We start from the raw sequence: 22,576 nt of genomic DNA, 5'->3' as shown, positions 1-22,576 counted from the left end.
TTTCTTTCTAACTAAACCTGCCAATCCATAGTCAAAATGTTACTGTTTACTCATAAAAATAGACAGTTCCCATCCTCTCATGCTGTCTGCCAAATGGCCATGGGAGGTGCTCTGTGTAACTGCTCTTTGTGCATTATCAGTAGAGAAAGCTGCCTCCAGAGGGCATTAAATATTGAGCGGACTATGGATCTGGCATTACTGTACATCCCTTTAAGAGTTTATACAGTGTGAACAGTCTGTCAGAGGGCGAATTTTGGCCCAAATACTGTGCTAGACTGGACAGCCCACATTTTGAGTCTGCTTTTGTGAAGGTGCAATTTCTTCTGCTGCAAGTTTCCATAGGCTACATATAGGTGCACCATAGGCATACATATAATGTGTCAAAGTTATGCTTACTACATGCTGCACATGAGGACTGACATGATCGAGCAAGATTCCCTCCAAAAAACTATATACTATATAAAAACAAGGAAGTCTGATACAAACAACGAATAAAAGTTAAGGGACATATATGTTTTAATGTTACTCTATATACTTAATGTCTTGCTATTACACTTTATACCTACTCTATTTGTTGCACTCACTATACATGTCTTTGTTGGTGATGGAAAAATAAGGACACCCAGTCAAACAGGCTGCCAGCTCCCTCAAGGGTGAACGGACCATAAAATGAGGCTTATATTGCTACTACTGCTGCATATTTGTAATAAAATAAACCAGTTTATTTCTTTACAATGAGCTAAGCTTTAATGATTAGGTACAGCATGGGACTCAGAATGAGCTGTTGTGTGGAAATATGCTGGACCACTAATGCAATGAGAAAGATATGGATCTTGTTTAAAATTGATAGGTACCTTGAGGCGATTAAGGCCCCATTGGTGGGGTTAGTGTTGAGAAAGTGCATCAGTTGGTAATCAGTTAGTTTATAGTGATGATGAGGAGAGTGGGGGCTGAGAAAGGAAGCACAGATTGGCAGACAGAGCAAGAGGATGCTATTATGAATCAAGTGTAAGAGGTTTCAGGCATTGGCTTCAAAACAATGGAAGGAAATTGACACTAGATAAAATCATTAAGCTTTTTGACAGCACTGCACACAGCATTCTCTCCCAATCGCACTTCGGGAACGAAAAAGTTATTTGCAGCTGGCAGTCAGTCAGATATGCAGTCATCTTCCCTTGCTGATATCGGCTGTAATGCAAAAATAACAAGTGAGATCACATGATTCAACCGGGATGCATGACCCCCCTAAAAATCTATTTGTACAATACTGTTAATGAACATGAGCTGCAATTAATAAATATGAAACACTTAATGAGTCATTTAGCCAACCTGCTATAGCTCAAATCTGATCATAGTACAGAAAAATAACATTCCCCACTAGTACAAAGAAAAAGTACCCATGATAAATACAGACCCCCCAAAATGAATTGTTCCTTTGATCATGTATTGAAAGATAAGTTAATGTTGTAACTACTGTGACAGGCTGATGTGTTTAGAGGGAAACACCTGGTAAATCCTATAGGTGTAAGAAGCTACTCTATACTGTATAGTTCATATTTAACTTTTAGCAACAAATAAACAAAAACAAAACATATGTTTTGGCCTCCTCCTGCTTGTTCCAATTAAAAATAATGTTGTTCCTTTGGCTCTAATTTTCCACAGTATGGCATTAAACCTATCTATCTCCATGGAGACTGTTCAAAAGTATGGTTTTAAATTTCTGTATTGATGGAATCATGCAGATAGCATGCCATCACCAGAAAGTTACACAGTTGCACACAAAACATCCATTATTTAATTTTATTTAGTTTTAGATATGAATAATCATTAAACGTTTCTTTATTAATTCCTTAACTTACCACCACTACATTGTCAGTGGTTATAACATTGGTAATGCAAACAGCTACTATTGCTATTGGCCTATATATTCATGACTTCACCATCTTCTACCAACTTGATGCATACATTTTTTTTTTATGAATTACTATATTACACACTAGCAGACACTAATCCCAAAGGAGAAAAATTATAATTTTTCTTCATTACTGTGATTATATTGGAAATAACAAAGCAATTAAGTATTGTTGTTTTACTTCAGATTTTAGTGTAATGACTAACTTGTTTTTATTGGTGTACTGGGATTTAGCTGTCTATTAAAGAACAACTTAAAGAAAAATAGTAGCTGCATAAAACTTTAGTGGTGGTCCCAAAGCAGTTTTTAGTACAGTTCTTAAACTTTAAGCCAATTTCATTAAATGTTTTCGAAGTCTCAATGTTTTGCTAACAATGTGCTAAAATACTTTAAGTATAGTTTTGTGAGATACTGCAAAAAATGTATTAAAAATGTAAAAATTGAAAGACAGAATGTGCTGCACTGTATCTGCTATTTACGCTTGAGGCTAATGAAGAATAATGTGGAAACTAATAAAGAGTGACTGCTAAAAGCATTGGACTGTACCACAGCTGCTTTAATGTAATGGGGAAGAGATTATGGTAATGAATAAATCTATAGCAGTTCCTTATGTAAATGTGCACAATTCAGTTTATTGATTAAACTATTAACTTCAGTTTAAGTAAAAAAAAAAAAAAAAAAAGAAAGAAAAAAAAAGAGAAATACAATAAAACAGTAAAAGAGCGATTGGAGAAGTAAGAGGGAGTGACATTTTCCTAATACAACGTCAAATGAAAGACCGATTTCAATTTAGGTCAAATGCTCAAATATCCTGGAGCAGTGTCAGTTGTTATGCAGTTGTGATATCTTTTTTATATTAAAATAGGAGTGAGGAGTGAGTTATTTACCTCAAAATGGCTCTTTTGAAAATAAATTGTCTATAATTGTTTGTCAGATTTTATTTGTATTTTATTTACAAGGAGCAAGGCTTATAAAGTGCTTCACAGATTAAAACAACAAAAACAATAATCAAAAAACAAACAAACAAAATCAATGGACCCAGCATTCTTTAATCACAAGGGAGAGCGTTCCACAATAAATTCCCAGTTGCTCGTCTTCTGCGAGGTTCAGCCAAAAGGTCCTGATCTGCTAACCTTAGTCTTCTTCCTGGGACATGCTCCTGGAAGAGATCACCTGAGTATTCTGGAGTCTGGCCAGCAAGTGGCCAATGGGTGAGCACTAGTATTTTAAAGTGAAGTCTTTGCTCAATAAACAGCCAGAAGAAGTGGGCCTGAACAGGAGTAATGTGGCAGAACTTGCTTGAATTGGTCAGCCCAGCAGCCTACCTGCAAAATTTTGTATGTGTAAAAATGAATGCTCTGCTGTGGGTTAACTTTACATCTTGAGTAAATGCTAGTAAACATTTACAGGCATATTTCAGAACATTTTGGATGGATTGCAAAAACATTATAATAAGATTATAATTTTTGACAATATAGGGGTGACTGTTATAACATATATGAAAAGTACATCATCATATATGAGGTGCTAGACACAACAGACATGCAGATTACTGCATTTCTCAGCTAGACTTGAATGGCTGGGAAGGGCATCTGATTTAAAAGCTGTTTAATCAATATGCAGACTACTTCATACATTTATCAGCTGTGCTCCTCCTAACTGTCTACAACCAAAGGGGAAAACAGCGCTTTAAAACAAGTTGTTATATTGCAATATGTGATGCAACATTTTGTTGTTGGTGAGTGACAAATGCATTATTTCTCCTTCCCTTCTTGAACCTTTAGATAATTGGTTCACCTTTATTTGATGTTATTTGTTATTCTAAACATGTTCTTGTATACAGCCAAAAGTAAAAAGGTGAAGTTAGTTCAATGAATTTTAATGAAAATGCGACTCAGTAAACGGGTGCTCAGCAGCAAAAGACAACTTAAGAGGTTTCAGAGGACACAGCAGGGGAATTATGGGCGCATGTTTGGAGTGCTAATGTTGCCATTGTGATGTATCGAATAAACAGTGTTGCAGAGGTGAAAGTACCTTCTTATGTTCTATTCTAGGTAATGTTTTCACAATATGAAAGCACATATTTGATAAAACCTTGATCAGTACTGATTTTACCACAGTGATGTTAAAAAAGTACTTTTTCAAACTGCCAAGTTTCTTTGCCGTGTAGTTCTTTGATGTGGCTTTGTTTGGCCCAATGCCCACCCCTAAGTTTTAAGTTTTGGATCTAGTATGTAGGTATTGATACTTTTGACAACCAAAGTGCTAGAAGTAGCAGTAATTTGATAATTTGAATGATAAATATGCCTAGTGTTGCAGTAGACATCATTATCCTTTTATGAAACTTGCACAGTTTATGACTATGCCCCTTATGTGCTTATGTCCCTTCTCTCTGTTGATGAAATAGTCATTAATTCAAGTGGATTGTAAAATATGCATATCTTTATGTATGCATATATACCAACTGTGTAGAAGGATGCTATACATAATTAAAGAGCTGACAGAAAGAATAACATATGGGCCATTTTGAAGATGACCGCACTCCTCAAGGGAAACCGCCCTGATAGTGAATGCAGCAGTCTGTGCCATATAACGCTGTGACACTCACGTACATGCACAAGATAGAGTGGGGTTAGCCGTAGCTGTTTACTAACAATAGGGTCCGGACACAGTTGGTTAATTAATAATACATTAGCATTGTCCATTGACATTTACAACGCCTCCTTATTGCATTTCTGTATGTGAATATTGAATTAGCAAAATGATAAACTACATTAATGTGTAGAAACATTTGCTTACTGATGAAGCACACACATTATAGAAGCAGCACTTTTTCTTGTATATGAAAAAGCTGTTTAGGCTTCTCCCTTCTGCTTCCTCCAAAAGTGCAGGGATTTAGCTTTGGTTTAAATACTTTTACACAGTTGTAATAAACCTTTGAAATTAGATTCAACAATTGACTATTCTAATACTATGCTAATATGTTGATATGTTAATATGTCAAGATGTTTCTGTGTTAAAATAGAACACCTGAATTCAGTTCTTCTATTTTAAAAACTTTGAAAAAATACATTATTGCCACTATCATTAAATATAACATAACTGTGCAATTAATTAGGTAATGTTGTTTTCTTTCTGTCTTATTTTTGTATTTTTATTTGTATTTTTTAATGAAAAGACAGTCGAATGAAATGTGCAGTCTCACTAATCCATCTTTGTGGCCATATCAGCTTGTCAAAGCCTGATCCCGTCAGGTCTCAGAAGCAGGGATGGGCCTGGTCAGTACTTGGATGGGAGACTGCTGGGAAAATCAGGTGCCACAGTGGGTTGCCAGTCACAAAAACAGTTTTTGTGCCCTTAGGCAAGGCACTTCACCCACTGCCTAATATGAAAGTGGTGAGTACTTGAGTATTGGTGGTGGATGGAGGGGTCGATGGTGCAGATTGGCAGCCTTGTTTCCCTCAGTTTGGCCCAAGGCAGCTTCACAAAACTGAAAAAAATACAGATACAGGTACATATACTGTTACTCTCCAAACAAGAACAGCATTGTAGTTCAAACATGACACGTTCTGGGCCTCTGAATTTGTCTTTCCTTGCTAATTTAATATAGGCGTATTACAAGTGCATTCTTTAATAAAACTATAGCCCCCGACTGATATTCTATCAACTATAACCATTAGAGTTTTTCTAGATCAGAAGAACCAATACCAGCACTGTTATTAGTACATTCCTTGTTAGGTAGAGATAGCAGAGATAAAAAATGTAGTTAAAATCAAAGCACAATGGTAGAGAATCTGAAAGTCCATCTGTCAATGTGCCACATGCTCTAAAATTGAGCTTCAACCCAGCAGGAGGAAATGATGACACATTTTATAACACCTCCTGCAATGGGAAGATTGGATAATGTCCCTTTAGCGCTTGTTGTGTAACGGAGGTCCATTTTGGCTCACTTCACTTCACCAAGCCCCCACACATCCCTGGCTGACATTTTGAGCCATTTTATCATTTAGCATCACGGATAAAACTATAAGTGTATTCCATCTGACACTTCCCAGTAGTCAGTTACATAAACACAATCTGAAGTGTCTTTGTTTATTTATTTTTTTCTTCATTAGCTAATTAGTCACCCGCCCCCTACGCTGTGGTGGCAGCTCTCATGGCGCGCCTGTCACTGGATAATTGCTGAAATATGTAGAGACACGTTTAAATTGTTGGAGGGACGTCAGGGAGAAAAACACAGAGACCATTGCAGTTCAGACTCAAATGAGACACTGATGGATGAGAGGCTGCAGCGTGTGCCAATGTGTTGACGGGGCAACCTTGAGTAAAAGAAAAATTGATTTCGGTATGTTTTGGACACACTGAAACAACTTCCATGGTTTTTCTAAAGCGCAGATACTGAAACCAAACAGGATTATATGTCAAAAGCAATTATTAGTTATGATCAATATCAATGAACCTAAACAATATAAACTTTTTTGATTGATTCCACTGAAAAATAGTCAAAAAAGACACAAGCTGATCATTGACTATTTAGGAATGACTGAATCGCTATCTCAATTAAAATCCAATTAATTGTGCAGCCCTTTTTTTCACACTCAATAAATATAATCGATAATGTATCCATATTGGTATTTGCTATACAACAATAGATATCTTTGTGGTTATGTTAAGTGCTTTGTGTTGCATTTTTGTATGAAAAGTGCACTATAAATAAAGTTTGATTTGATATGATGTCTACAGTTCGGGGTTTTATTGGTGAACTGATGAAAGGAGGTGGCACTGTACTGCAACAGCCAATGTTTTTGGTCTTGTAATCACCAGGGCTATACAGACAAACTATAACATAATATAGGAGACAACATTTTATATATGACATATGGCCAGTGTTATCCCTCTATTGACTTTCATTAGCATATTGGTGTTGGCTGATGTGCATGCTGCTTGTTGTATGTGATCACTTGATGGTTTGACCTCATGAGAGCACTGCACTGTGAGCTTATTGAACACAATTAACGTCCACTGAGTTAATGACATACTCATTATGGGCTGCATATGGTGCCCGGATCAGGCTTAGTTTCTACAGGGATTTGCATCACATGATCTCCATTTAAAAGAAATAATGGCTGCAAATATTTTTTATTCAATGTCTATTTTCTAATGAGTGGACATCCAGTTTAGTAAAACAAGCCACACATCCCACTTTCCAAAAAAGTTAGATGCCAAGTTGCCAACTGATATTATTCTTTTTCACTGAATGAATACCACTAAAAGAACACAATAACCAACAAACAACACAGTTTACACATGTCCTACCTTACCCAAATGAGGAGTAAATCAACTGAAACAGATGGTTCAGAGCAGCTGTGGTTCCAGTAGTAGCTCACCACTACTGAGTGTGGAGTGAATGAATAATGCAATGTAAAGTTCTTTGGGTGTCTTAAAAGGTGCTATATAAATTTAATGCATCATCATTATCATCATCATCATGAAGTTGCCAGGTTAAAGGTGCTGTACCTGATTTTTATTGTCTCAAAAACGCCAAAAACAGAACTATTTAATTTGAAATTGTTTGCAGTGGTCTAAAGCTACTCCTCACCAGTGTTGGGAGTAACATGTTATGAAAGTAACAAATTACTGTAATGCATTGCTTTTTGCTGTAACACAGTAATGTAAGGCATTACAGGGAAAATTTTTTTATATTTTACTCGGTACAAATGTCTGTAATGCGCATTACAATGCTTTTTCAACCTGGATTGAAGTGATGGTTTTTCGTTTTTCGTCATACAAATTCGCAGAGCTCCACACTCCACGGGGCTATTTGCAGCTGGCCCTCGATTATGCTTTGCGGACACCCTACTCCACGGTCTTGGGGTTCTTTCAGGGGCGGTCCTAGATTCCAAGTCCTAGTCCAGGATTATTCCTGGTTTGGTCCTGGTCTAGTCCTAGTTTAGACCTGATTTAATCCTTGTTTAGACCTGGTTTAAACCTGGTTTAGTCCTGGTTTAGACCTGGTTTAAACCTGGTTTAGTCCTGGTTTAGTCCTGGTTTAGTCCTGGTTCAGTTCTGGTTCAGTCCTGGTTTAGTCCTCCTGGTTCAGTCCTCGGTTCAGTCCATATATGGCGCAAAAGTTCAGTATCTTCACTAGCTGATTGTTATTTGACAACAATATTTTGGTGAGAGTAACTTAAAAGTAATGCAATTTTGAAATGACAGTAACAAGTAATAAATAACGCATTACACTTTTGAACTAACTTGCCCAACAGTGCTCCTCACTTCCCTTATGCATTCTGAACATGCTAATTCATAGAGTTTATAAGCTCTTTTCACAACTTTCAGGAACTAGTGATGGGAAAGCAAGCAGCATATGAATATTTTGCTCAAATACATTGGAAGAGATAGGGTACAGGGCCTTTAACATGAGTTTATACTTTCTTCTTATTTGCCACATTGTATCTGCCCTGTTCTCTCTCCAGGTTGCTTCTGTGGAGTGTACCAGAGAAAACTGTACCGAGACCTGCTGGTGAACTACAACCGCCTAGAACGACCAGTGCAGAATGACTCCGCCCCCATCGTCGTGGAGCTGGGCCTAACCCTCCTGCAGATCATAGATGTGGTCAGTCTCCTTCCTTTTCTTTGGCATGCTGGCAAAAAAAAAAAAAAAAAACTCAGGAAAGCCCAAGCAATAACCCCAGTGCCTATAGCCTTTCTTTGCAAAAGTTTTACTTGAAAACTCTGGATGTAGCTTTCTCACAGTGAGTTGTTTACTGTATAGAACGTGCTGCAGTGCATGTCGAGTTGGTTTTTCTTTTTGTTTTTTTTGTTTTTTTTCACTTAGTCTTCCTCTACATTTTACATTGTTATTCCACCGGTGTAGCCCCTGACTACAGCTGCATTTTCGGGGTAAAGGTTTTATTAACACTTTTATGCGGCAGGGATCCAGTTAAAACAAATGTCAGTATGTGTATGTGTGACCTAATTATTTATTTTCAATATTAGTATCTCTAAAACAGACAATGACTGTGTTTTTATACTATTTACTATTTACGTATGACATTTCTAAGTTTAAGTATATTCATAATTTATTAAGGGTGCATTATGTAACTTTTCTGGTGAAGGGTCTGCCACCTTTCTACATGGAGATGTTATTGCTTTGTCTGGAATATTTCACAGTATGACATTAAACCTTTTTATCATCATGGAGATCAAACCAGGGCAAGTTACAGGTCAGATCTGTGGAGTGGCAACCCTGCTCACAGTCAGAATGCCCATTTTTCTAGGTGTTTTTGAGCTAAAAACCCATGTGTAATTGAATGTAAGGTAGATCTGTTTAATGTCATACTGTGGAACATTCCATGCAGAGCAATAACATTTCCATAGAAACACAAACCCATTAACAAAAAGTTACACAGCGCATGAAATAAGGTGTAACTAGTATAGCATTGTCTTGACCCCCCACCCCCCAAAACAAAACAATATGTATACATGTTACTACATTATACAAGCTTACTTTACCGTACATTTTTGGCAGAAGCATGTTGGAAGCATTTATCTTAATGTAGCCTTGTGGTCCTCTCTTGTCAAAACCTCTTCTCTTGAATTGCGTTTGCCTGAATTGAATCGTGTGTCTCCACTCTATGCTTATTCCTCATTGTGTATGGCCCACCTATCTTCTCACAGACCACCCCCGCCCTGACAGCCAGTTAGGCCGACCACACAAACTCACTCATCCAAAAACATTGAAGCTGACACGCCGTCACTTCCTGGAGTTTGCTCTGTCACCAGACGGGCGTCTCTCTATGATAACTATTGCTTTATACCATGGTGCAGCGTTTCCACTTTATTATTAATACGGTCAATGCAGCACATGTGGAAAGCAACTCGTATATGCACTCTCACAGCTTGTTAAAGAAAGTGAGTCCAAACATGACAGATGCTGGAGAGAACAGACAGTAGTTTTTTTTTTCTTTTTATGGATTTTTAGTTAAATTTTTAAGTTTTTTTTGTTTGGCATTTTAACAGAACCTTTTTAATGCTTTTCTCTGTGCAGATGTTATTGCTTTGTCTCGAAAGTTTCACAGTATGGTTAAATATTTTTATCTTCATGGAGACCAAACCAACGTACAGGTCAGATCTGATCTGTGGAGAGGCAACCCCACTCAAAGTCAAAATGCCTGTTTTTCTAGGTATTTTTAAGCAATACAAGTACTTGTATTTTTAATAAATGTAAGGTAGAGCTGTTAAATGTCATGTCATGTTAATGTCAACATTCCAGGCATAGCAGTGACATCTCCACAGAAACAAACTTGTGACGAACCCGCACCAAAAAGTGTACTTTTCATATTTATTGTAATTACTGTATATTACTGTGTATGGGAAGAAAATGACAAAAAAAATGTGTTAATTTCACATTGTTGTTTATTTATTACGCTGTATAGTTGGCCGTTTTGCACATTATAGCCTCCTGCAAAAAAACCCAACAACAAACAAACAAACAAACAACAACAAAAAAATAAACCTGTCTACAAAAGAAAGTATTATATCAACTTGCAGCTGTTGCCTGATGCTACTAAATACACAGTATTAAAAAGTTCTTGTAGGTCTAAATTTAACTTTAACTTGGCATCGTTTATGTTTTTGAGAGACATTTTGTATTTGTGTTGAATAAGAAAAAATAGTCTGAATCAATTAATCCTTTTTTGCCTGATAATATTTTAGGGTCTGAAAATTATTTTACTCTTATCAGTTAGGTCTGTCACAATACACTCCTTCTGAAGTACGGTATATAGCTTAAGAAAATATATAGACGATAAATGAAAATATGGAAACTAATTTATGCCACTGATACAATAACCCTAACCCCATAAACTAATTCTAAATGTACAATATGCAATAAATAAATAGTGTAATGAAACACTTTATAGTTATAATGAGTCAGAGAAGTTATTTATTAAGCCCTAAAGCTCAAATCTAATCATAGAGCAGGAAAAATTACAAAAAGTTCCCCAGTAGTACTAAGAAAAAGTACTCAAGATAAATAATGACCTTCAAAAATTATCGTTCCAGCTATCATGTATTGAACGCTAAGTCAATATAGTAATTATCATGACAGGCCCAATCACCGTAATGTTATGAACACTGACTACAGTCCAATCCATGCTTTCCAAACTGGCTGATCTTACTTTCTCTGACACTGAAAATTGATCACTTGCTGTTGATTTCCACCCCTTTTTCTAACGCGAGCCAGCCTTATCTCTGTCTAGGTCTGTCCTCTGAGAGAGTTGGAGAGAGACTGTTTAAAAGAAGGTCAAACTATAGGTCATTGTCACAGCACATTTGATCTGTTTTACTTCTGATCTCTCTGTAGCTTTAGCTTCTTTATAATAATTATTTTGCTATAGCTGTTTATTAAGATAGTAGACAGATCGACACCTTCAAAGAATGTTTATCTGTGTTCTTTTTGAATCATTAAATATCATATGGTCTTGAATTAAACATTTATTTTAACATGACGATTAGCATAAATCTAAGGAAAGATGATTAATCTGAAACTTTCATTCAGTTGAATTTACTTTTGGTCTCAGTATTTCAGTTGTTTTAATTTGATTTGGGTGACATATATATTAATAAATCAAATAAGCTATTGCATTTTTAAAGGTGCTTTTCTGGTGGAAGGTCCGTCATCTCCTGTTTTCATGGAGATTGCTTTGTCTAGAATGTTTCTCAGAAGAGATTAAACCTATCTATTTCAAAGGAGTCAACTACAGGCTACATTACAGGTCAGATCTATGATGATGCAACCCTATTCATGAGTGAGAATGAGTGTATTTTTTGAGCAATAGAAACACCCCTAATATATAAATGCTAGATAGATAGATGTGTTTAATGTCATACCATAGAGCTGCATAATGCGAGTACAAAAACACAACAATTCTGTTCCACATATTGGCAATAATGTCGGGAAACACATTCAGACAAAACACACTGTAAATGTAGTCTTTATGAGCAGAGAAATACACAATATTTCAGCAACACAAAGTTTTTCAACAGCAAGAAGAAACAAAGCCTTTCTTTGTGTTATATAAACCAGCGTTGTGTGTCAGCTGGTTTCCAGTACCTGCCATTATTTTTAATGACATGAGTCTGACCCTGGTCCCTTGTTACAGTGTCACCCTGCAGCAGATGGAGGAATCAAACTGCTTCAACAACACAGACACATGCATACGTACATACATGCATACACTAAAACTGCATTATTAACAAGTGCCCAGTAAGCAGTATACTTATATGCTATTGCCATCTTTTCAATAATGTATTTAGACTGTGAATATGTTAGAAAAAAAATACATGAATCGAACCAAGCAAGAAACTTTTGTTGTTTCAGAGAGTAATTATCTGTATGTTGATGAATGAATAGCATTTAAACTAGGGAACATGAAAGCAATTATGAAAAAAAGGACCAATAGCAATAGAATAGGCAAAATCATTAACAAATAAAAGTGGGGATTAAGAAGAGACCCCGCAGTGGTCTATTGGTCTCTCCGATTTGGGAGAGCAGAATGTGCATTTAGCTGTAAATCCTGTCCTATATTAACATGTTCAGTCAAGAGACAATTTAAAACAATTTACCATTTACACAGTTTCAAGTGGGGAGGAAATCTCAGACTTGTATAAAACACTGGGAATGACAACAATTAGCTGGATATGCAGTACATTTTACATTCACAAATCTTCAACAGAGGATGGTTTAAAAATGACAATAGCATATCTTTGACAATTAGATATCAAATTCAGTTAAAAGCACAACCAATTATAGAAACCAAATACATCACAACTAGACTTGATTTTATTAATATTAGCAACAATTTACAGAAGAGGGTCACAAGCCTGTTTCTCTTCAGATGGAGTAGGCCACACTGGATACAGTAACATAAAAGTTCATTTAAAGATGCACTGTGTAGCTTTTTAGAGAGGGTCTGAAACCTGCTTGTCTCCATGGAGATGCTAATCCTCTATCTTAAATTGTCTACAGTATGGTATTAAACCAATCTGGCTTACATTTAATCAACTACAGGTGTTATTTATTTATTAAAAATATCTTAAAACATTCATTCTTACTGTGGGTTGGGTGACCTCTCCACAAATCTTACCTAGACCTATAATTTGGCTTGCAAGTCTTCATGAAGAACCATGAGTTTATGATCGTACTGTGCAACATTCTAGGCATCTCCATGGAGACAAGCAGGCGATGGTCCCTCCACCAGACAAGTTACACAGTGCACCTTTAACTTTCATTGAGGAGGTCCAACCTTGTCCTCCATCTGCTTCTTAGATATCTGAAGTGATTTGAGGTTTTACCTCAGATGCTCTTCTGGACACAAACCATGATATAGTCCATGTTTGTGACCGGCCCAAAGAGTATACTGGTCCTATTTACTTATATTCTGCATAACCATTTCTATGCACAGTGTAAATAATGGTTGCTTATTTGGTTCATTCTCGCTGCACCTCCTCTGCACTCTTCAGAAGACATCAGAATGCAATGGGTGAGATCTGGATGAAAGAGTGCGATAAGGGAAAATCAAAGCTGTGATAAGGTTGGCTAGTTTTCAGGGAGTAGAACAAAAAGGCTGTGCAAATTGATTTTGTAATACACTTTTGTGTACAGTGTGCGTGTGTTTGTAATACACTTTTGTGTAGAAAAAGGGAAGTTCTATGAAGTGTGGGATTAGAATTAATGTCTTTACAGTCTAATTTCAGGTGGATTTCAATCAGTATGAAGTTCAGATGTAAACTTCCTGTTCATCCTCACAAAGACATACCTCACAATAAAGAACAGAGTCAACTAAATGCTGGGTAGTGGTAGTAGTAGTGGTAGTGGTAGTGGTAGAAGTAGTGGTAATAGTGGTTGCGGTAGTAGTAGTGATGGCTGTAGTAGTAATGACAGTAGTGGTGGTAGTGGTGGTAGTAGTGGTGATAGTTGTAGTAGTAGGAGGAGCAGGAGGAGATTTGTAAGCAAACTAACATACAAACTGCTAATACTAATACAAGGATAACATGCATTTCCTTCTCTGTTTGTAGAGATGGGAACTAGAGTTAACATTGTTTTAAATTGAATAAGGCATAATATTTTGTTAATTTTCAGATGACATTTTGTTGTATGTAATTGTAGCCTTTGCAGGCTGCTGATTGTGCCAATTCAAATTGCGTTTATGATTGATTGTAATTGCAGCCTTCGCTAAAAATAATTAGACCAGTGTCCATTAAAAAGTCTATTCATTACAAGCATTATTTCTATACTGTAGTCTTTGCTGTGCTCTTTTGAAGACGTTAGGTGAATGTGGCATTATTGCATAACTGTTACTTATGCCTATATATAGGCCTGGCACAATAATTACTATTACTATTACTACTCAATTTATTGTTCAATGTATGAAACAGTGGAACAGTGTATTTTGGGGCTTAATATTTATCATGGATACCTTTTCTTTGTAAAAGTTGAGACATTTTTGTTGTTTTATTTTAGTTGCATTACCAGCTCAAGACACTGCTCTTTAGACAGATTAACTGTGTCTGTAGTTCCTCTGTTCTTGTTTATTGCACTGTAAAGCACTTTGTAATTTTTTTTTTTTTTAATTTGTGAAAGGTGCTATATAAATAAAGACTTACTTACTTACTGACCGACTGACCGATCGACCATAAGATTTGAGGCTTGAAATAGTCACTCTTATAACTGCTGCTGTTTATGTGTTACAGCTCAGGTCTATTTTAAAAGTTTTTTTTTGAGATTATCTTGTTTTATTTTAATCTTAAACAGTGGCATAAAGTAGTTTCAATATTATCATTTATCACAATATTTGTCTATAACAATATATCATGCTTCAAAATTTGTCACTGTGACAGGCCTACCTATATATGACACCGTTTACTGTTGCCTAAATCCAAGATACTGTTCTGTCCACCTACATTCATTTTGACGTCTATAATCCTCATATTTTCTCTCTGACCCTGCCAACCCTGCAATGTGAAGTATCATTAGACACTAGACCTGTATATGTGTATCCTTTCTGACATTACAGTAATAGGTTTTGCCCCATGCCCCATACCGTGTCTGTAGTCTTGCAGCATGCCTGTCACTTTCTGCACAGATGCTATTTAGTTGATGCTCTGAGGCTGGTAAAGTTATGGCTTCAGCATTGTCCCCATGATGACAAACAGGACTGTGGTTACATTGCACGTCGAACGTAGATCACTCAAACAGGGAACACAGATTTTATTATTCAGGCGGTGCTCTGGCTCTGCGTCAGCTCTGCAATGGCTTGACGTCTGTCTCATAATCTGGTAGTGTGTTTACCAGACATGCTCTGTTTGTTTTTTTTTTACATTTCAAATAATATTTTCATTCACTATCTGTTTAAAGTCACTGCCTGTTGATTAATCCCCCTCTCTCCCTCTGCCACCTCTCTCTCTGTTTCTCACTCTCTGTCTCTCTCTCTCTCTCTCTGTAGGATGAGAAGAACCAAGTGCTGATCACAAATGCCTGGCTCCAGCTGGTATGTTTGCTGTACAGTTTTAGTGACTATTTGTATAGGCTTACCGTATAGATATCACTTTACAGTAAACAGCAATATTGATAGAAAATGGCTAAATATTGGAAACGAGTCCATTGACTTCCAGAAATACATTTTTATCACACTAAAATGATTTTATATAGAAAAGTCTACAATGACAGGGCATCCTGGTATAACTATGCAGGAGATGAGAAAATTCCACAACATTAAAGTGCACATATTGTTTCCTCTTGTTTCATACCCACTTTTACCACACATATCCTGCATATTTAGGCTCTTCTTTCAGTATAAAACACCATGTTCCACCTTGTGATGTCATCTGATAATACAGAAGGAGCTCCACTATGTTTTTTAATTTCATACACATTCACTAGAATCATTTGAATAATTTCACCCCTGGAATTTCCAATCTTTGCTGAACTAAAGATAAAAGGTAGCTGTCAACTTGAAAACTACCACTACATGACATCACAAGGTGGAGCTTTAGAGATGTAGACAGACTAATAATAAAGGATTTCTCAAACATGTGTGAATGAAACAAAACTCCAGGTACATTTTTGATGTGGTAACAACATTATAACCTGACTTAAAGCTCACAAGTGTCAATTTTGTATAATGTAGGACCTTGAAGTTCCTCACCTACAGTAACTACTATATAAAGTAATACATTTAATCCCTAGTATAGACATTTTAAGCACGTGTTGGTTCATGATTAATCAACATGCATGTGAACTCATGTTGATCCAATGCAATTAATCCATAAGGCAATCTAAACTTAATCTATCCTGCAAACATGGATTTAAGATGATCTGTGTAGTTTAGATATTTCTACTAATTTACCTAGTGCATGAAATCATCAAATCACTACCCATTTCCTATATGTGCTATTATAAATGAATAGGGAAGCAGTTACACACTTACTACTACTACTACCACTTGCACACATTGCATCAAAATCTGGTCTCCCTGGGACTAAACCTGGAACTAAACCAGGACTAAAATAGGACTGGACCAAATCAACAACAGGACTAAACAACTAAACCTAAGTATAGATATCTGATATCTGCAGCGATAATGAAAAATTTGCTGGACTGGATAGCGGTAAATACAATTATTTACTAGTTATCATTAAAATGCCCTCCTAATGTTTGAATTTTTATTTATACAAAATTGATCTGTAGATATTTGAGAGATAAATAACATTTGCATGACACACATTTTGGATCAGTCTTGTCATATTTTATTCCCCGTCCCATGCACGATGCACGATGATGTAGGGAAAATGAGTGTCCACCAGGAACTTTGTTTTCCGCCAAACGCATGCACTTCATCCATTTTCACTGTCCCAAGCTTTCCAAAGAGTGTTGTGAGTCAAGATGGTTGATTGCTCTGCGCTTGTGAGATTTTCGTAACAAATGAAAAGGCCGCACTTAAGTGTAGTTATTTATCAAATGGCATTTTTTTGTTTTGTTTTGTTTTGAGGATATTTTTAGTTTAGTAACAAACTTAATGTTTTGCACTTTTTAAACATTTTTATGTCCAAAAAGTTATTTGCTTTGATGTCTGAAAGATTTTTTTCATTTTTTTTTTTTTTTTCATTTGTATTTAGCTATTTATCCTATTGCTTTTATTACAGCCATATGACAAAACTACAGCATGCAGATTGTGAAATAACAGGTTGTACTGAAAAAAAAAGGATGTATAACACTAGGGGGTAAAAGGGGGAGTTTTAATAACAAAATTAAGGAAAAAAAAGAGAACTAAAATTCCTCTTGAAGGGTTTTAAACCTGGACTAAGAACATAGCTTCTTGTGTATCTTTCAGCTCTATAGTAAGTTAATTGTCTCTATAGTAAGTTCTATAGTAATGTAATTGTCATCCACATTTCTATTCTGTTTGTAGTTTGCAGACAGAGAATACCTTCTTTGTGCAGATTGAGGTGCAGACTGCTGCATTCCTCTGTTGACTTGTCTCTGATTAGACACAGTTGTTGTTGTAAAGCCGCAGGGTTTAGTGAACTGTGAATGACCACGATCTGAGCTGTGTCTAATGCTCTGCTTCACTGCTTTCCTTGTCTCTATTGAAAGTGAGCTGCTTATCCTGGCCTCAGAATAAATTCCTGTATAAAATATTAGTTAGCCACGTGATAAATCAACCAAGCATAGAAAGAAAGTGGAGAATGCTGTAGAGCTGGAAGATGTGACAAAAAATGTATAAATTTTCATTGACTGATCTAAATTTTTAATTGATTTTTAAATTTTCTTTTGTATTTATGTTTTGTTTGTTGCCCTATTAAATAAAAACAATATTTCAATATTAATTTCCTAAACAAAAATACTACAGACTATTATTCATTACTATTTAACTCAAAAACTCAACTATTCTCTACACAGTGTGCTTTTACTGACAGAGATTTGGTTGTAATGGTTGTCACATACTTTATTAGCGATCAAGAAAGCACTGATGAAACACTTAAGTGTTTATGTAGTTTGATGACTACCGCCTACATGGTTCAGTGCATCAAATATGTTTTTTGACACTCTCAGTATCAGTAAAAAGTGATCCTGTAATTCTGATGTTGTTGATGATTTTGATATAAAGGAAGACAAATATTTGGTTCACTTATTGTTGCATGAGTTGCACGAGGAGCTATATGGTTGGTAGATCATTATGGTGAATCATAAATGTCTAACACCGTATCATATAGAATATAAATACATGAAGTACGCTGTGAATGTAGATGTTATGATCAGCTGGAGAAAGCCATTACAGATGTCAGTGCCCTCACTTTATCAAACTGACTGCTGACTTACATGTTTAAATATATCAATTATTCAACAAATCACCTCCCTAATACTACCATCAGTGTAATGGCTAAGTTAGCTGTGCAGATACAGCAGTTTTCAAGGGGGACCTACAAATATTAAGTAGCCCCAAGCAGACTGATATAAGGACATACGGGGGGATATTCACAGAAAAGGGCCAAGGGTTGCCTGAGCAAGCTGGAGGATTTAAGGATTACATGTGAATGCCCTACATCTGAAAGCATAGGATTTGACGTCAAACATGTAATGATCTTATGGTTTTTAAGAACTAATATTGTTACTACAGTAAATGATCCAAATACAGTATTTATGGCCAACATAATGTAAAGGGATTATAACTGAATAACAACATTTGAAGACTAGCTGTCCATTAAAATAAATTTCTCACGTTGCATATGTGAACATTTTCTGAAATAATCTTTTACTCTAAAATTATAGTTTCTCACTTATATTCTTACGTTTACCTCAGTTACACAGTTGTCACAAAAAATGAAATAAATAAATAAATACAAATAAAAAATAATAATAAAAACATGTAAATAAAGGTATTTATCGATAAAACTAAGTGTTGTTGTATCAGCTGTGGACACTGCAGTTACAGACTACCAATAAGGGAATAAATGTACACAGTAGCTGCATTTGCAAAAAGCTAAAATACTTGAAATTTGATTACCTAAAAAGCTTATGCCTCTGCTGCAATTATTACATCTGTTTTTATGTTGCCAAAAAAATAAAACAAACACTGTGATATGTCTATTAATATGTATTTAACACCCCATTTCAAATGGTACATTTAATCTGCGCACACTGATTATCAGTGGTCCATTATAATTTCACGTCTGTAATATTTTGGTTGTCACATTAATTATACATGTCCAATGTCCATGCAGCCCTCTCTCGTTGGTTGAGTGTTCTCAGAGTGAAATTTCACACTCTCTTCGATGAGAATCTTCTTGTCTCAAATTAGTGATGCTTTCTTAAATTTGTCTTATGTAACTGCTGCTCTATTCTTAGGCAGCTGTTACCTCGTGTAGCCCAGTGTCCTCCTCAGCTGTTCCTGTCTGAAGTTAGTGAGCTCTAATTTGCTCATTTGGCTGTGAGAGCAACTTTTACGGCCAACAAACATGAAAGAAAAGTGGTGGTGAAGTGCCAAGGCTGACTGATGACAACAAGTGTAGTGATTAAGTCATTAAGCGCTTGACTGAGGACACTTGAGGAGGGGAAGTTTGTGAAGTCAAAATTTGAACAAACCTAAATAACCTGTGTGTTTACATGCAGTCTCTGAACAGATGTGCTAAGTCTACCGGAACATGTCAGCTATGAATGTTTATTTCCACAGGGAGTGCAATCTATGGCAGCAACATACGAAAGTATTTATATATGGACTCAAATGCAGTACAGTCTGGTTTTACGATGTACATGGTTTGATTCAAGCAAGTTGCACTTATTGATCTTCATGTGTTGACCACAACTGGCTTGAATCACTGTAGATATAAAATGCTTTTGGGTGTGAGAACAACAACATCACTAACAGTGCATTATATGCAGTGTTGGGAGTAATGCATTATAAAAGTAATGTATTACAGTAATGCGTTGATTTTTGCTGTAACGCAGTATGTAATGTATATGTAAGGCATTACAGGAGAAAAATTTTTTATATTTTACTCGGTACAAATGTGAGTAACGCGCGTTACAATGCTTTTTTAACCTGGATTGAAGTGGTGGGTTTTTCTTCATAGAAATTCGCTAAAATCACCGTGAAATCAGCAGCGGTGAAACGCCGGAGACGCGGCCGGATAGACCTTCAGTCTATTCAGTTAACCGCGGGTGAAAGGACCGACCCAGAACTCTACGCTGTTTAGACCTGGTTTAGACCTGGGTCACTTCTGGTTTAGACCTGGTTTACAGTCGTCTCTCGCTCTAACGCGGTTCACTTTTCGCGGTCTCCCTGTTTCGCTGATTTATTTATTTTTTTTGGGCAATTTTGCATGCCCTTTTGTTTTTAGTGTATGAACACGTATTGCGTTCCTCCTGCTGTGTCCTGATCAGCTAAGGGACTCCTGTCTCCTCTACAGTACAGAATGTGTTTAGCTGCCAAATTTAAATAAATGTTCAATCTCTACACAGTGTGATTCTGAAGTGCTGCAAAGCCGGTCCTTTCTCCTGCGGTCACCTTCGAGCCCGTCCTGACAGTGAGTCTTAGTTCAGTTCTGGTTTAGGCCTCCTCTTCAGTCCTGGAATCAGTCTGAGGTTAGTCCTATTACAGTCCTCGTTTAGTCCTGGTTCAGCTCTGGTTTAGTCCTGGTTTAGACCTTGTTTAGTCCTGGTTCAGTCCATATACGGCTCAAAAGTTCAGCTTTTTCGCAGTTATTTTGGTGAGAGTAACTTAAAGTAATGCAATAGTAATGTAATGCCTTACATTTTAAATGCAGTAATATTGTAATGTAACGAATTACTTTGAAATGACAGTAATAAGTAATAAATAACACATTACAGTTTTAAAGTAACTTGCCCAACAGTGATTATATAATATCTGTGGTCTTCTTCACTTGCTTCATCTGAAACCCATCAGCCGACAGGTTCAGTAATCTTTAACTTTAAGTGTTTAGGATGGATATTCTTTTAGTTATGTTTAGAGCCAATTTATTGATTTTTTTCAAATCCAAATTAAGTGTGTGATTCATGTTCTGTTTGGGCAGCACAGTACAGCATAAATAACCATAGTTCAGTTTTGTAATGAACAAGGTAGGACATTAGTAAAGATGGAATATAGGAGTGGACCGACACAGCTGCCTTGAGGCACACCTCACATTTGACACTTTCATAGAGGAATAATGGCCATTAAAAATATACTTTGCATTCTGTCAGACAGGTAGCTATCTATCTATGACAGATATGAAGATGAAAACCATAACATTTAAATTTTTTTAAGTAATATTTCATGATGATCCATCAGGTCAAACTCAGCACTGAAATCTAACATTACTGCACCCACTAATCTGTTTGCATCCACTTCCTCTAGCCACTGGTCTGTCATATTAGTTAAAGCATGTGAAGTGCTACTGATACTGTGACTAACCCATTGGAAAAGAAATATTCATGAATGTGTTGGAATGCAATCTTTTCCATCATTTTGCTCAGTATAGGAAATAGACTAATCTGTCTGTTCTATTCTGCCCTAGTAAATGAGGTCCTTTTCTCTTTACATGGTATAATGGTGTCATTTTTTATTCCTTTAATTTTTCTGGAAATAGCTGTGTGATAAAGTTAAATTAACTAAAAAAGTAATGGGAAAGGACAGATTTTTAGCAGCTACATTAATAAGATTTGAGTCCAGATGATCCATTTCTGTGGGCTTTTCCATCAGGGAGAGCTATAAAAGAAAGTTTTTCAGTAGATGTTCTGTCAACTGGGTGAAATAGAAAAGTACAGTTTTTGTTCTTTTTTTTTTTTTTTTTTTTTTAAGATTTCATCACATGATACTCACCCATTTGTACTCATGCCACTCCTTAGTTTGTCTGCTCTAGAAAATCCCATTGTCTTCTATGTGATGACACAAAGTGCTGGTTTCTTATCTTATCTCATGTAATATGTTCCATAACTTTCTACTATTGTTTTTTTTCTTTCTTTTTTCTTCTTCTGATATTTTCTTAAAATATTTGCTTTTCATTGTTTTTCTTTGTTTAAATTAATTTTAACTGCATTAATTCTTAGAATCCCATATATTCTTTGTCCGTCCATTTACCAGAATTAATATCACATTCATATACACACATTTATTATTATTAATATAAAACATTCAAGCCAGTCTAGATGGCAGAGATCCATTTTCATTTCCGTACAGGACTATCTTCAGTTATGGTGATAAAGAGTTTGTTTGCTCTGTGACTGGCCAGAGCTCAAACAGGAGTCTGGTGCCAGTTGTCTGTTGGCTTGGCACATCCCTCCTGCCAGCTACAAAGTAAACAATTAGCCTATAAATAGTAATGTCTATTGTAATGATGTGGTTATAATAGCTTGATAGTGTTTTGTCCTTAAAAAGCATAAACTATATTAGTCAAATACTATAAGAAAATATATTTACAATTAATACTAATTAAACTAAAAATAAAAATGTATGTGACTCGTATCTAAACATATGTTCATCGGTAGAAGTAGTAATGTCATTTTCTGACTTTATGTAATTTTATTTTGCAGTAAAAAGAATTGCCAGGGCTCCTCTCTATTTCTCATTTGGTGTGTAGCCTTAAACCAAAGCAAAATACATA

The 22,576-nt window shown here is 36.0% G+C and overlaps 1 pseudogene; it reads left to right on the top strand.

Moving 5' to 3' along the window:
• LOC110175695 (neuronal acetylcholine receptor subunit alpha-7-like) overlaps positions 1-22,576 on the top strand; it is a 38,577-nt pseudogene that overhangs the window by 2,307 nt on the left and 13,694 nt on the right.

The sequence above is a fragment of the Boleophthalmus pectinirostris genome, unplaced genomic scaffold (genome assembly GCF_026225935.1).
Source record: "Boleophthalmus pectinirostris isolate CB_2022bp ecotype Guang Dong unplaced genomic scaffold, ASM2622593v1 HiC_scaffold_22, whole genome shotgun sequence".
Taxonomy (NCBI): domain Eukaryota; kingdom Metazoa; phylum Chordata; class Actinopteri; order Gobiiformes; family Gobiidae; genus Boleophthalmus; species Boleophthalmus pectinirostris.
Note: the sequence above shows the minus strand (reverse complement) of the source record. Positions and strands in the feature narration are given on the sequence as shown.